Source organism: Arachis ipaensis, chromosome B6 (genome assembly GCF_059453495.1).
Source record: "Arachis ipaensis isolate K30076 ecotype BB chromosome B6, ASM5945349v1, whole genome shotgun sequence".
Taxonomy (NCBI): domain Eukaryota; kingdom Viridiplantae; phylum Streptophyta; class Magnoliopsida; order Fabales; family Fabaceae; genus Arachis; species Arachis ipaensis.
Window position 1 is genome coordinate 122,921,909 of NC_142441.1, and position 12,564 is coordinate 122,934,472.

The 12,564-nt window shown below is 39.5% G+C and overlaps 1 non-coding gene across 1 annotated transcript; it reads left to right on the forward strand.

The window, feature by feature from the left end:
- Positions 1–10,793: 10,793 nt before the first annotated feature.
- LOC148562563 (small nucleolar RNA R71) lies at positions 10,794–10,897 on the forward strand. Its single transcript, XR_015888162.1, has one exon. It is a non-coding gene; the product is annotated as a small nucleolar RNA R71 (small nucleolar RNA).
- Positions 10,898–12,564: the final 1,667 nt, after the last annotated feature.

The window sequence follows — 12,564 nt, forward strand, 5'->3', positions numbered from 1 at the left end:
TTTCATAAAGATATATAACACCCAATTCTTAAACCAAATATTTCCAAACCCACTTTTTCCCACACTTAATTCATGAGCACTCTCACTAGTCTAAGCTAACCAAGGATTCAAATTAAGGACAATATTGTTTTCCGCTTAGAGTTAATGATGTGCTAAAGTAAAGAACAAAGGGGTAAAATAGGCTCAAATTGGTTTGCAAAGGATAATGAAAGGTAAGGCCATATGGGTATGTAAGTTTAGTGAAACAAAGGCCTCAATCATATAAGTGCATGTATACATCAAACAATGGAAATATAGAATTAAGCAAGACAAAGATCACAATTTTAGAGAGAAAAATACACACTAAAACATAATTTTGGTTGATAAAATGTAACCAATTCAAATAGGTTCAAAAATCTCACAGGTTTTGTGTGTTCGAGTTCTAAACCACGTTCCAGTATAATATCTCTTCAAACAAGTGTAACATTAAATTTTATTCAAATTAGTGAAATTCTCTAAAAATTTTCTTGAAAAAGAAAATATTACTTCAACCAAGTGGTAAAATATGCAAAAAATTAAACAAATATGCAATCAAACATGCAAATGCAACAATGAATAAGGAAAATAAATCATTGGTGTTGAGATAGAGGAGTAACTAACCCATGGAGATCGGTATCGACCTCCCCACACTTAAAGATTGCACCGTCCTTGGTGCATGCTGAGATGTGCAGGTGGACGGGTTGCTCCAACTGATGCTTTTCTCCAAGAATTGTGCAGATGGACTTGTCTGTTTCCCCATGCAAACGCCTTCCGGTTCCCTTCCGGGTGGCCATCCTAAAAGAAAAAGGGAAGAAAAAGTAACCCAGTAATAAAGATAAGAAAATAAATGAAGTATGGGTGGGTTAATGCCAAATGATAATGGTCTCATTTACATGGAAGCTTCAACATGTACGTGAGAAAACAATAGAAGCCATGGCATACCAGTGGTGCAGAATATGCAACCAAGGGAAGGAGTGTGGGTAAAATATCAATATAAGTTCATGTCAATGCAAGAAGGAATTCAAATATCATAAAAGAATAGCATTGATTTAAATAATATTACCCAACAGTGTAAACAAGTCACTAAGCACCAAGATAATACCAGAAAAGATATAACAGTTGAATAAGAACATTTGAACGCCAATAATTTTAGAAAAGAAAATAAAAATATGCACAAAATTAAAATGCAATGAATGAAAGTATGCAAATAAATAAAATAAAATAAAAGATAAGAGGAATGAGAAGAGTAAGAAAGAAAGAAGAAAGAAGAAAAGATAGAAGAAATTAGGATTGGGGAAGAAAAGATAAGATATTTGGCAAATTAGGATAAGCTGTGCGGCGCAATCGACGCGATCGCGTGGGGCACGCGGTCGCGCGACTTGCGCTTAAATTGATTGACGCGGTCGCGTCGGTCACGCGGTCGCGTGACCTGTTTTATACTGCTGGCGCGAGGGCAGCCTCGCGCTCGTACAACTCTCTGTTTAAATTGCATGTTGCCAAAAATCTGGGTGACGCGATCGCATGGGGCATGCGATCGCGCGAGTGGCCACTTAGTAGGATGTGACGCGGCCGCGTGGGGCACGCGGTTGCGTGAGATGGACTGCGCGTCCAGCGCCAGTCCAGCACCACTCTAGCACAACTTTCGGCTGTGCACCATTATTACGTCGAAATCTTGGTCACGCGGTCGCGTGGGGCACGCGGTCGCGTGGGAGGCCATTATTCCCATATGACGCGGTTGCATGGGACGATTTGTGCCATTGGCACGCCTCCAGCCACGCTCCAGCGTGACTCTCTGTTCGTTTTTATTTTCTCCCCTCTCCTTGCGACGCGGACGCGTCGCTGATGCGGTCGCGTTGCGTGGCTTTTTTTTATGCAGAATGCAGAATGCAATGCTTAATGTGAATGCTATGCATGATTCCAGGTTTAATAATAAAATAAAACTAAAAAAAAAACAAACAAGACTAAATGAAATTAAAATTGCAAAATGAACGATCATACCATGGTGGGTTGTCTCCCACCTAGCACTTTTAGTTAAAGTCCTTAAGTTGGACATTGGAGGAGCTTCCTGCTATGGTGGTTTATGTTTAAATTCGTCCAAAAATCTCCACCAGTGCTTGGAATGCCAATGGCCTCCGGGGTCCCAGAGTAGGCATGTAAAGCTTCTGAGCAGCTTCAAACAGATTTTCAGACTCTCGGGATGACGAATGTCAGGATAGAGTCCATGATTCCAAGCCTTGCTTTTAAATCCGCCTCCGTCTTTATCTACATGTTTCCATCCGGGCGGTTTAAAAAGTAGAATCTCACCATGGTGACCAAACGTTCTCTGTGATCCATGCAGTTGAGCATGATACCAATCCGTGTACTTCGAGGTGAAGCGTGGAACCTTATTGAACCTTGTGCACCAACTCTGAGTACGAGCCATTTCCCTCTTACTCTTAAAGCCGCAGAGAGCTCTAAGTTGGCCATCTGTTTCAAGCAAACCATATTCAAGTGAATAAGTAAAATTATAAGTTAAGGATTGTACCCACTTGAAGCTTGTATTAGGTGGTAATGGCCTTGAGATAGGTGTTTTTGGTGGTTCTGCAAGTTCCGTTTCCTTGTGCTCTTCTGTGAATTCTTCCACTTCCTTGCAAAGGTCTTCAATTGTATCTGTATCCTGGTCAAAGTCTTCTATGTCTTCCTCATCACTTGAGTCATAGATTGGAGGTTGAGAGAAATCTACCTCCGCATCATCTTCATATTCACTTGGGGAAAATTCTTCGATCTCAGAGAATTCACTTGCGGACGCAAGTTCATCACTAGGAGAACTAGACTTGTGACTATCATCATCAAGAAAATTTTCTTCTTGGATTATTCCGTCTGATTCTTCGTAAATGACTTGCCTTGGAGATTGTACGGTATCCTCCTTAGCATCAACTGTAGCATCTTGGACGGAGTTTTCCTTAATTCTGGATTCCCAAGGAAGTTCCCAAGGAAGTTCAGCATCTCCTAGATCTTCAACCAACTCTTCTTCTTGAACAATGACAGCTTCTTCCACTTGTTCTAGTACGAATTCATTCTCTGTCTTGTCCACTGGAGTCTCTAGTATTTCTTTCATGCTACGCTCTTCATCGGGCTGTCCACATGGAGCTGTAGTTGATCCTTGTATATTTGAGCGCCTAGTGGCCCATTGAATTAGTGCTTGCTCCAGTTGTTGAATGGTTGTTTGAAATTTAATTACTGTTTCTTTTAGGCAATCCTCTGCTTCGTGATTTGCCGGACTTGGACATGATACAAAGGAAAGTGGTGATGATTGGGAACGATTGGATTGGTATTGGGGTAAAGAAGGATCATATGATGGCGAATGGTGAAGAGAAGCTTGTGAGTGTGGTGGTTCGAGGTTATGTTGAAAGGATGGTTCATATTCACGGGGTGGGGCTTGTTGGTAGTTACAAGGTTGTCCACCATGTCTTTCAGCTGGGTATGCACGGTAGAATGGTCTTTGTCCAGGATATCTCGGAGGGTGTTGCTGCCAAAAGGGTTGATTAGATCCTCTTGGTTCCATCCATCCTTGATTGGTCTGACCTTGATGCACATTCCTGCTGTAACTTCTATTTCCTTTAACAATTTTAGAACCAAACTCAAAGCAAGAGGGGTGAGAGTTCATAGTAGCAAATAAAGATAAAAAGGAAAAACAAAAATAAATAAACAAGCAAAAGAAAAATATTTACAATAACCAATAATAAGGCACACGTTAGCAGTTCCCCGGCAACGGCGCCATTTTGATGAGAGGACTTTTGCGTGGTCTAGAAATTTGTGGATAAATCCTCGTTGCAAGTATAGTTTCTAAACCTTCAAAAGTCCTTTCATACAAACGTTTTGGTTGTCACAAGTAACAAACCCCTTAAAAATTGTTAACCGAGTATTCAAACCTCGGGTCGTCTTCTCAAGGAACTGCGAGGAAGTATGTTCTTATTATTGGTTATAAAGGTTGTAATCAGGGTTTAGAAGGTGAGAAGCAAGTAATTTAAATGACGAGTGAATTAAATGGCAATTAAAAATAAATAATAACTGTAAAACAACTTTTGGCAAGATAAGGGAAATTAGAAGTCCAACTTAGTTATCCCTCTCAATAATAATGAAAGTTGTATCTTAATTCCACTTAGTTAACCTTATGAAGCAAAGGTAAGTCAAGGGACTAATTAGTTTGACCTTCGAATCCTATTTATTTCCTAGGAAAAAGTTGGGATTATTGAAGTTCAGATCAATTAGCAAGATAACGATTATCAATTATGCTGAGTTCGATAATGTTGAGTCACTGATTTCTTAACCAAGACCAAAAGGGGAAAAAGTAAATTGCTGGAATAATAAAAGTGTCCTTAGATGAGAAGCAATGGCAACTTAAATCAAAGAGAACAATCATAAACTGAAAATACCTTGAATATCATTAATTCAAATAGAAATCTGTAACATGGAATAATTCATAAATTAAATTATAATAATCAATTCAAATATTGGAATCAAATAAATAAAGGTAAAATTGAAATAAAGGAACATTAAAACCTGGATCCAGAGTTACTCCCAAAATAAGAAGAAGTGCTAAATCCTAAGAGAGAGAATCTCTCTCTAAACTAAATCTAAATCATGAAGACTAGAAATTGGTGAGCTCTCTCTGAATGGATGCATTTCTCTACTTTATAACCTCTAATCTATGCTTTCTGGGCCGAAAACTAGGTCAGAAACAGCCCAGAAATTGCCCCCTGCATATTCTGGTACGTTCAGGTCGCGGAGGCGTCGTCCACGCGGCCGCGCGGATTGAAGTTCGCAGATGCGACGCATCCGCGTGGATCACGCGTTCGCGTCATCTAGCATCAAGGCAACTATAATATATTATATATCAAATCGAAGCCCCGGACGTTAGCTTTCCAACGCAACTGAAACCGCATCGTTTGGACCTCTGTAGCTAAAGTTATAGCTGTTTGAGTGCGAAGAGGTCAGGCTGGACAGCTTAGCAGTTTCTCCAACTTCTTGTATTCCTTCCACTTTTGCATGCTTCCTTTCCATCCTCTGAGCCATTCCTGCCCTGTAATCTCTGAAAACACTTAACACACATATCAAGGCATCTAATGGTAATAAGAGAGGATTAATAATAAGAAGATATAAGATCAAAGAAGCATGTTTTCAATCATAGCACAAAACCAGGAAGGAAAATATAAAACATGCAAATAGTATGAATAAGTGGGTAAAGAGTTGATAAAAATCACTCAATTGAGCACAAGATAAACCATGAAATAGTGGTTTATCAATGGACCCATGAAGTCAATGCCCCAAACATAAAAAATTTCACAGAAAAGCATAATCTGTTGAGGCATCTCATCCCTCTTGGATATATTACCAAACCTTTGGCATGGGGAACAAGATTTACAAAAAGCAGCAGCATCTTTAAAAAGAGTAGGCCACCAGAATTCACAGTCTAAAATTTCCCTAGCTGTTCTTTGTGGGCCAAAATGTCCTCCACTCTCAGAAGAGTGGCAGCCTCTAAAATGGACTGAAATTCAGATTGGGGCACACACCTTCTAATTACCTGGTCAGCACCACACCTCCATAAGTATGGATCATCCCATATATATTATTTAGACTCGCTTTTCAGCTTGTCTCTCTGATGCTTAGTAAAATTGGGAGGGAAAGCATGGCTAACTAGATAATTAGCTACAGGTGCATACCAAAGGACTACTTCAGATACTGCATTCAAGCTATCAAATGGAAAAGCATCATTTATAGGAGTGGAGTCATCCTTAATGTGCTCAAGGCGACTCAAGTGGTCTGCCACTAAATTCTGGTTACCACTCCTATCCTTAATTTTTAAACCAAATTCTTGCAACAGCAGTATCCAACATATCAACCTTGGTTTGAACTCTTTTTTAGCTAATAAATATTTTAGAGCTGCATGGTCTGAGTACATGATAAACCACTATTTTATGGTTTATATTGTGTTTAATTGTGTGGTTTTATCATGATCCTTACCCACTTATTCATTAATTTAGCATGCATTTATATTTCCTTCCTGAAATTATTACATGATTGAAAATTGCTTCCTAGGGACTTTTAATTATGCATTTTAATTCTCCTTTATTCCATTCGATGCCGTGATCTGTGTGTTAAACGTTTCAGGCTTTATAGGGCATGAATGAGTTGGATATTGGAAAGGAAGCTAGCAAAAATGGAAGGAACACAAGAAATTGAGGAGATAACCAGCGAGAAGTAACGCGGCCGCATGGCTCACGCGACCGCGCAGAAGAGGAGAAATCGCAGTGACGCGGCCGCATGGCTCACGCGATTGCGCGGATTGGAAAAGCACAAGTGACGCGGAGGCATGGACGACGCGAACGCGTGGCAGGGAAAAACGCGAATGACGCGTCCGCATGGATGACGCGATCGCGTGACATGCGCGATCTGCATAATCTGCAGAATTCACTGGGGGCAATTTTGGACCCTATTTTGACCCAGTTTTCGGTCCAGAACAACAGACTAGAGCCAGAGAACATGCAGAAACCAACGACAACATTCATTCTGCACAGTTTTAGTTTTAGATCTAGTTTTCTACTCCTCCCCTAGGTTTTCTCTCTACACATTCATAGTTCTTAGGATTTTAATTTTCTCTTGCTTTTGCATTGGGATATTGAGAAGAGCTATTTCCTCATCAAGACTTCGTCATTCTAGTTCGTTTTCTTTACTTGGCTTTACTCTTCCATGTCCTTTACTTTGTTTAATTTTACCATTGGAATATTTTTAGGATTATTTAATACAAGGATCACTTTTATTTTTAATTGACTATTTTTATTTTTATTTACAATGTCTTTCTTTAATTCCTTTTCATATGCTATGAATTTTACATTCACAATGAGCGAGTAGTTCCCTAACTTGATGGGAAATTGTTTGAAAGGAACCCTTAAGTTGGAAGGCTTGAAAGAAAAATTGTAATTGGGTTTATGGTTGGATTGCCTTCTAGTCACTAACACCAATCTCTTTTAATTAAGTGGATTGCAACTTGTGAACAGACGTAGCATTCCAACTTGTTTGACTTTTCCTTACCTAGTAAAGGATAACTAAACAGGACAACCTTTAATTGTCAATTAATCTTGAGAGTATTCCAACAATAATAGGGATTCCAACTAATCAACTCCCAGTCAAGGCTTTTATTTACATTATTCAAATTCTCCAATTTAATTCCCTGTTCACTCAACTCAAACCTTTTTGGAAATATCTGATTAATAAAATAGCACACTTTTCTGCAACTCGTTGGGAGACGACCTGGGATTCATACTCCCAGTATTTTAATTTCAATTTTCTGTGACACCCTTTTAAATTGATAGGTAGATTTCTGGCGAGTTAAGAACTATACTTGCAACGCATATAAATTAACAATTTTTAATTCGCCAATTTCTGCCCGCATCAGTACACTACCACCTTAGTACCAAGTAAATAAGCTCGGAATTTATCCAGAGCAAAAACAATAGCAAGAAGCTCTTTTTTAGTAGTAGTGTAATTAGACTGAGCAGCATCTAAGGTCTTAGACGCATAAGCAATTACGAAAGGATCTTTACCTTCGCGCTGAGCCAGCGTCGCTCCTACTGTATGGTTGGAGGCATCACACATAATCTCAAAAGTCTGGCTCCAGTCTGGTCCTCTCACAATTGGAGCTTGAGTCAGGGCGATCTTCAGCTTATCAAATGCTTGCATGCAATCCTCACTGAACTCGAATTCAATATCTTTTTGCAGCAGTCTGGATAAAGGTAATGCTACCTTACTGAAGTCCTTAATGAATCTCCTGTAAAAACCTGCATGGCCACGGAACAAACGGACTTCCCTCACGGAGGAGGGGTAAGGTAAACTAGAAATGACATCTACCTTTGCTGGATCTACAGAAATACCAGTATTGGAGACAACATGTCCTAGAACAATCCATTGTTTTACCATAAAATGACACTTTTCAAAATTCAATACAAGGTTTGAACTAACACACATGTCTAATACTCTAACCAAACTATCCAAGCAAAGGTTAAATGAATCACCATATATGCTAAAATCATCCACGAAAACTTCCATACAGTTTTCAATAAGATCTGAAAAGATACTCATCATGCATCTTTGAAAAGTAGCTGGTGCATTACATAAGCCAAAAGGCATCCTTTTGTATACATACGTTCCAAAGGGACATGTAAAAGTAGTCTTCTCCTAATCTTCAGGAGCTATATGAATTTGAAAGTAGCCTGTATAACCATCTAAAAAGCAATAATGGGATTTACCTGACAGGCAATCGAGCATCTGATCAATAAATGGCAAGGGGTAATGATCCTTGCGAGTAGCTTGGTTGAGATGCTTGTAATCAATGCAAACCCTCCATGAATTCTGCACTCTAGTTGTCAGGAGCTCTCCATGCTCATTCTTTACTGTTGTGACTCCAGACTTTTTGGGCACCACTTGTACTGGACTGACCTATTCACTGTCTGAGATGGGGTAAATGATATCTGCTTCAAGTAGCCTGGTCACTTCTTTCTTGATAACTTCTAAGATGGTGGGATTCAATCTTCTTTGGGATTGACGGACAGGCTTTGATTCCTCTTCTAAGTATATTCTGTGCTCACAAACTTGAGGGCTGATGCCTACTATATCCGCCAAGCTCTATCCAATTGCTTTCTTGTGTTTTCTCAGCACACTGAGCAGTTGCTTCTCCTGTTAAAGAGTGAGTTCCCTTGCAATGATAATTAGAAACTTCTAATTATCCTCAAGGTAAGCATACTTGAGGTGTGGAGGAAGGGGCTTCAATACCAATTTCTGCCCATGGCTAGGCTCTGGATCATCCGGGGCTAGTGATAATGGCAAAGGGTCCTCATTATGTTTAGAGGGTGTCCCCACACTTGGACCTTGCTCCATGTGCTTCTCTTCTACTTCTTCTTGGTGAACTTCAGCTACAATTTCATCAATGATGTTGTACTGGAAGATAGAATGATCTTCCGGAGGGTGCTTCATAGCTTCATTTAAACTGAAACTCACTGCTCTGCCATCTATCTCAAAGGAGTAAGTTCCTGAGAATGCATCCAGCTTGAACTTCGAAGTCTTCAGGAATGGTCTTCCAAGCAGGATTGATGATGGTCTTCCTGAGTCATTAGGGGGCATTTCCAGGATATAGAAGTCAATGGAAAATGTGAACCCCTTAATGCTTACTAATACATCTTCAGCAATTCCAACTACTGTAATAATGCTTTTATCTGCTAACACAAAACGAGCTACCGACCTTTTTAAGGGAGGGAGCCTCAAAGCATCATATATAGGCAATGGCATTATACTAACACACGCTCCTAAATCACACATGCAGTCAGAAAATATTACACCCCAATGGTACAGTTAACCATGCATGGACCTGGATCACTACATTTTTCAGGTATACCTCCCATTAAAGCAGATATAAAACTACCTAAAGGAATAGTTTTTAATTCATTAATTTTATCTTTATGTATGCATAAATCCTTCAGAAACTTTGCATATTTAGGTACTTGTTGAATAACATAAAAAAGGGAAACAGTTACCTCAACCTTTTTGAAAATTTCTACCATTTTGGGATCAAGTTCCATCTGCTTTCTGGACTTCCTTGCAAGGTGTGGAAATGGGATAGGAATGGCGCCACTTGCAGCTTCTGCATCCTTTGGTAATCCATTCCTTGGTTGAACTACTTCTTCTTCAACCTTGTCTTGTACTTCCTCTTCCTCTTCAGCATCTTCCACTTCTACCATATCCTCAACTGGGGCGTGTACTTGTGGGCTTGACTCCTCATGATTCCTCTCTGGCAGTATAGTTCCAGACCTCAAAGTGATGGCATTGATGCCACCTTTGGGATTAGATAAGGGTTGAGAAAGAATTCTACTCGAGCTTAAAGGCTGGTTGGTGGAAGCAGGTAATGAATCTATCCGGGAGACGAGAGCTTGTAAAGTGGCATTCAGACCATTTAAAGTAGAGTTCAGTGTAGTCTGCATATCTTGTTGTCCTTGTGCAAGAGAATGAAGCATCTCGTCATTTGATGAGGAAGTAGGATAAGTGATCTGAGGGACCTGTTATTGGTTGTGCTGGGGTCCTTGTGACTGCCTTAGGTGAGGAGCTCTGTAAGGCTGGTTCTAATTCTACTGTCTGTTGTTGTTATTCCACCTTTGATTTCTATTGTTGTCTCTGCCTCCTCTGTTATAGTTGTTCCTCCAGCCATGGTTGGAATTATCTCTCCAACTCTGGTTGGAGTTGTCCTGGCACCTTGGTTATAGTTCCCACCTTGGTTGTAGTTGCCGCCTTGTTGATTGTATCCTTGACTCGGGCGGTCATAGATGTTATGAGTAGCTGCCACAATGTTGTCTTCTTGTTGGAGTTGCGGACATCCATCAGTATAATGACTATAATCAGCACAGATTCTGCATACTTTTTGGGGGACTAATTGTTGGCTTTGTTGTGGCGAGGGAGGCTGTTGTTGTTGTTGATTCAACTGCATCTGCTTCAGTAGGTTGGTCATTTCACATATACTCTGTGTAAGAGCAGAAGTCTCAGTGCTAGAGAAAACTTCTGCAACAGCCTTTGAGTGGCTGTTCCTGTGCCTGTGATTCCTGGTGGACTCAGCTAAATCACTAATCAGTTGCCATGCTTCATCTGCGGTCTTATACTTTTTCAGAGAATCATTACTAGCACCATCTAATGTAGTCTTATCCCTAGGCTTCATACCTTGAGTGAAATAGCTGATCAACACTAGCTTGTCAATCATGTGATGGGGGCATGTGTCCAAAAGGTTCTTAAAATGCTCCCAGTACTCATAGAGAGTTTCTGATTCACCTTGAACAATGCAGGAGATCTCTTTTCATAATCTATCTGTAACTTTAGCTGGAAAGTATTTTTCCAAGAATTCTCTCCTGAGTGTATCCCAGTTGGTAACAGTTGCTTCAGGTTGGGAGTAGTACCACTCCCTCGCCTTTCCCTCAAGAAAAAATGGGAAGGCGGTTAACAGAATAGAAGTTTCATTTGCACCATGACACCTAACAATAGAACAGGCTGTCTGGAAATCCCTAAGGTTCTTGATAGGCTCCTGAGTAGGTAAGCCATGAAACTTGGGCATCAAGTTGATTAGTGCAGTTTTCAGTTCAAAATCTTCAGCCAGATTTGGATGACGCACTTGATACGGCTGCAATGTAAAATCCGGGGCTCCAGCTTCCTGGAGAGTAATCCTCCTAGGTGCTGCCATTCTATCTGCACGTGAATCAACTGAATCAGTAGTAAAGGAGCTTGTTTCGCTCTCAGATGGTGGTTCAGATTTGCCCTCAGATGAGACTGGTGAATCGATTACAATCACTTCACCACCCTCAGAGGCTAACCGACGTCGAGCTCGCCTAATACGTGAAATAGTTCTTTCAATTTCAGGATCAAATGCGGCTAAGCTCAGATCAGGCAGTGAATGCGTCATTCAATGAAAAAAACATATAGCTCATGGTAATAAAATAAAAATAAAAAATAAAGATAAAAATAAAAAATGTACACTAATTAATAATTTAGCACACAATTGCAACTCCCCGGCAACGGTGCCAAAAATTGATGGAGTAAGATGGGAGTCGGCCAATTAAGAAGTGAATGTGAAAACAGCGTTGCGAGTATAACTCTTAACCAGCTGAAATCCGCCTCATCAATTTAGAAAGATTGTCACAAAAGTTTAGAATAAAAATACTGGGAGTATGAGTCCCAGGTCGTCTCCCAACGAGTTGCTAAAAAGGATGCTAATTTATTAATCAGGAATTTTTTCTGAGAGATTTTTAGAGTGAATGACAGAAAATAAATAATTATAAATTAAAAGAAAATTATATATTCTAATTAAAAAGGCCTTGACTGGGGGAATGATTAATTGGAAGTTCTATCATTGTTGGAATTCTCTCAAGTGTAGTATAAAGAGGTTGTTATTTTCACTTAGTTAACCCTTACTAAATAAAGGAAAGTCAAGTGATTGAGCTAACTCTTATTCGCAAATCCTAGTCCTCTTCCTTGGGAAGGTCTAGCATTAGTAAATACAGAATTAGCCAACAACTTCTAATTTAACTAATCACTTGAGCATTCCAACTCAAGTGTCTCTTCTTAATCAACCCCAATGTCAAGTAGGGAATCTACTCCATTGACATGAATATAACGCTCATAGAAATATAAGAAGAAGACATGATAAATTAAATAAAATAGGGATTGAAAATTAATTAAAGGAAAAGTACTCTTTGCATTAATAAATCTAAAATAATCTAATTACCACTCTAAATAAGAACTAAGAATATGGAATAAATAAATAGGAAGTAAGGAAACAAACTAGAATAGTATCTTCAACAGAGGTGATGACTCTTCAATATCCCAAAGCAAAAGCATAAAACTAATGAAATATGAATGTAAAGAAAACCTAGAGGAAGAGAAAATTCTCTCTATATTTAGATCTAAAAACCTAAAAACTATGCTAATGAGAATGTGTCTTGAGTCTCTGTACGTTCCCTGGTTCTAGTCTGTATTTTT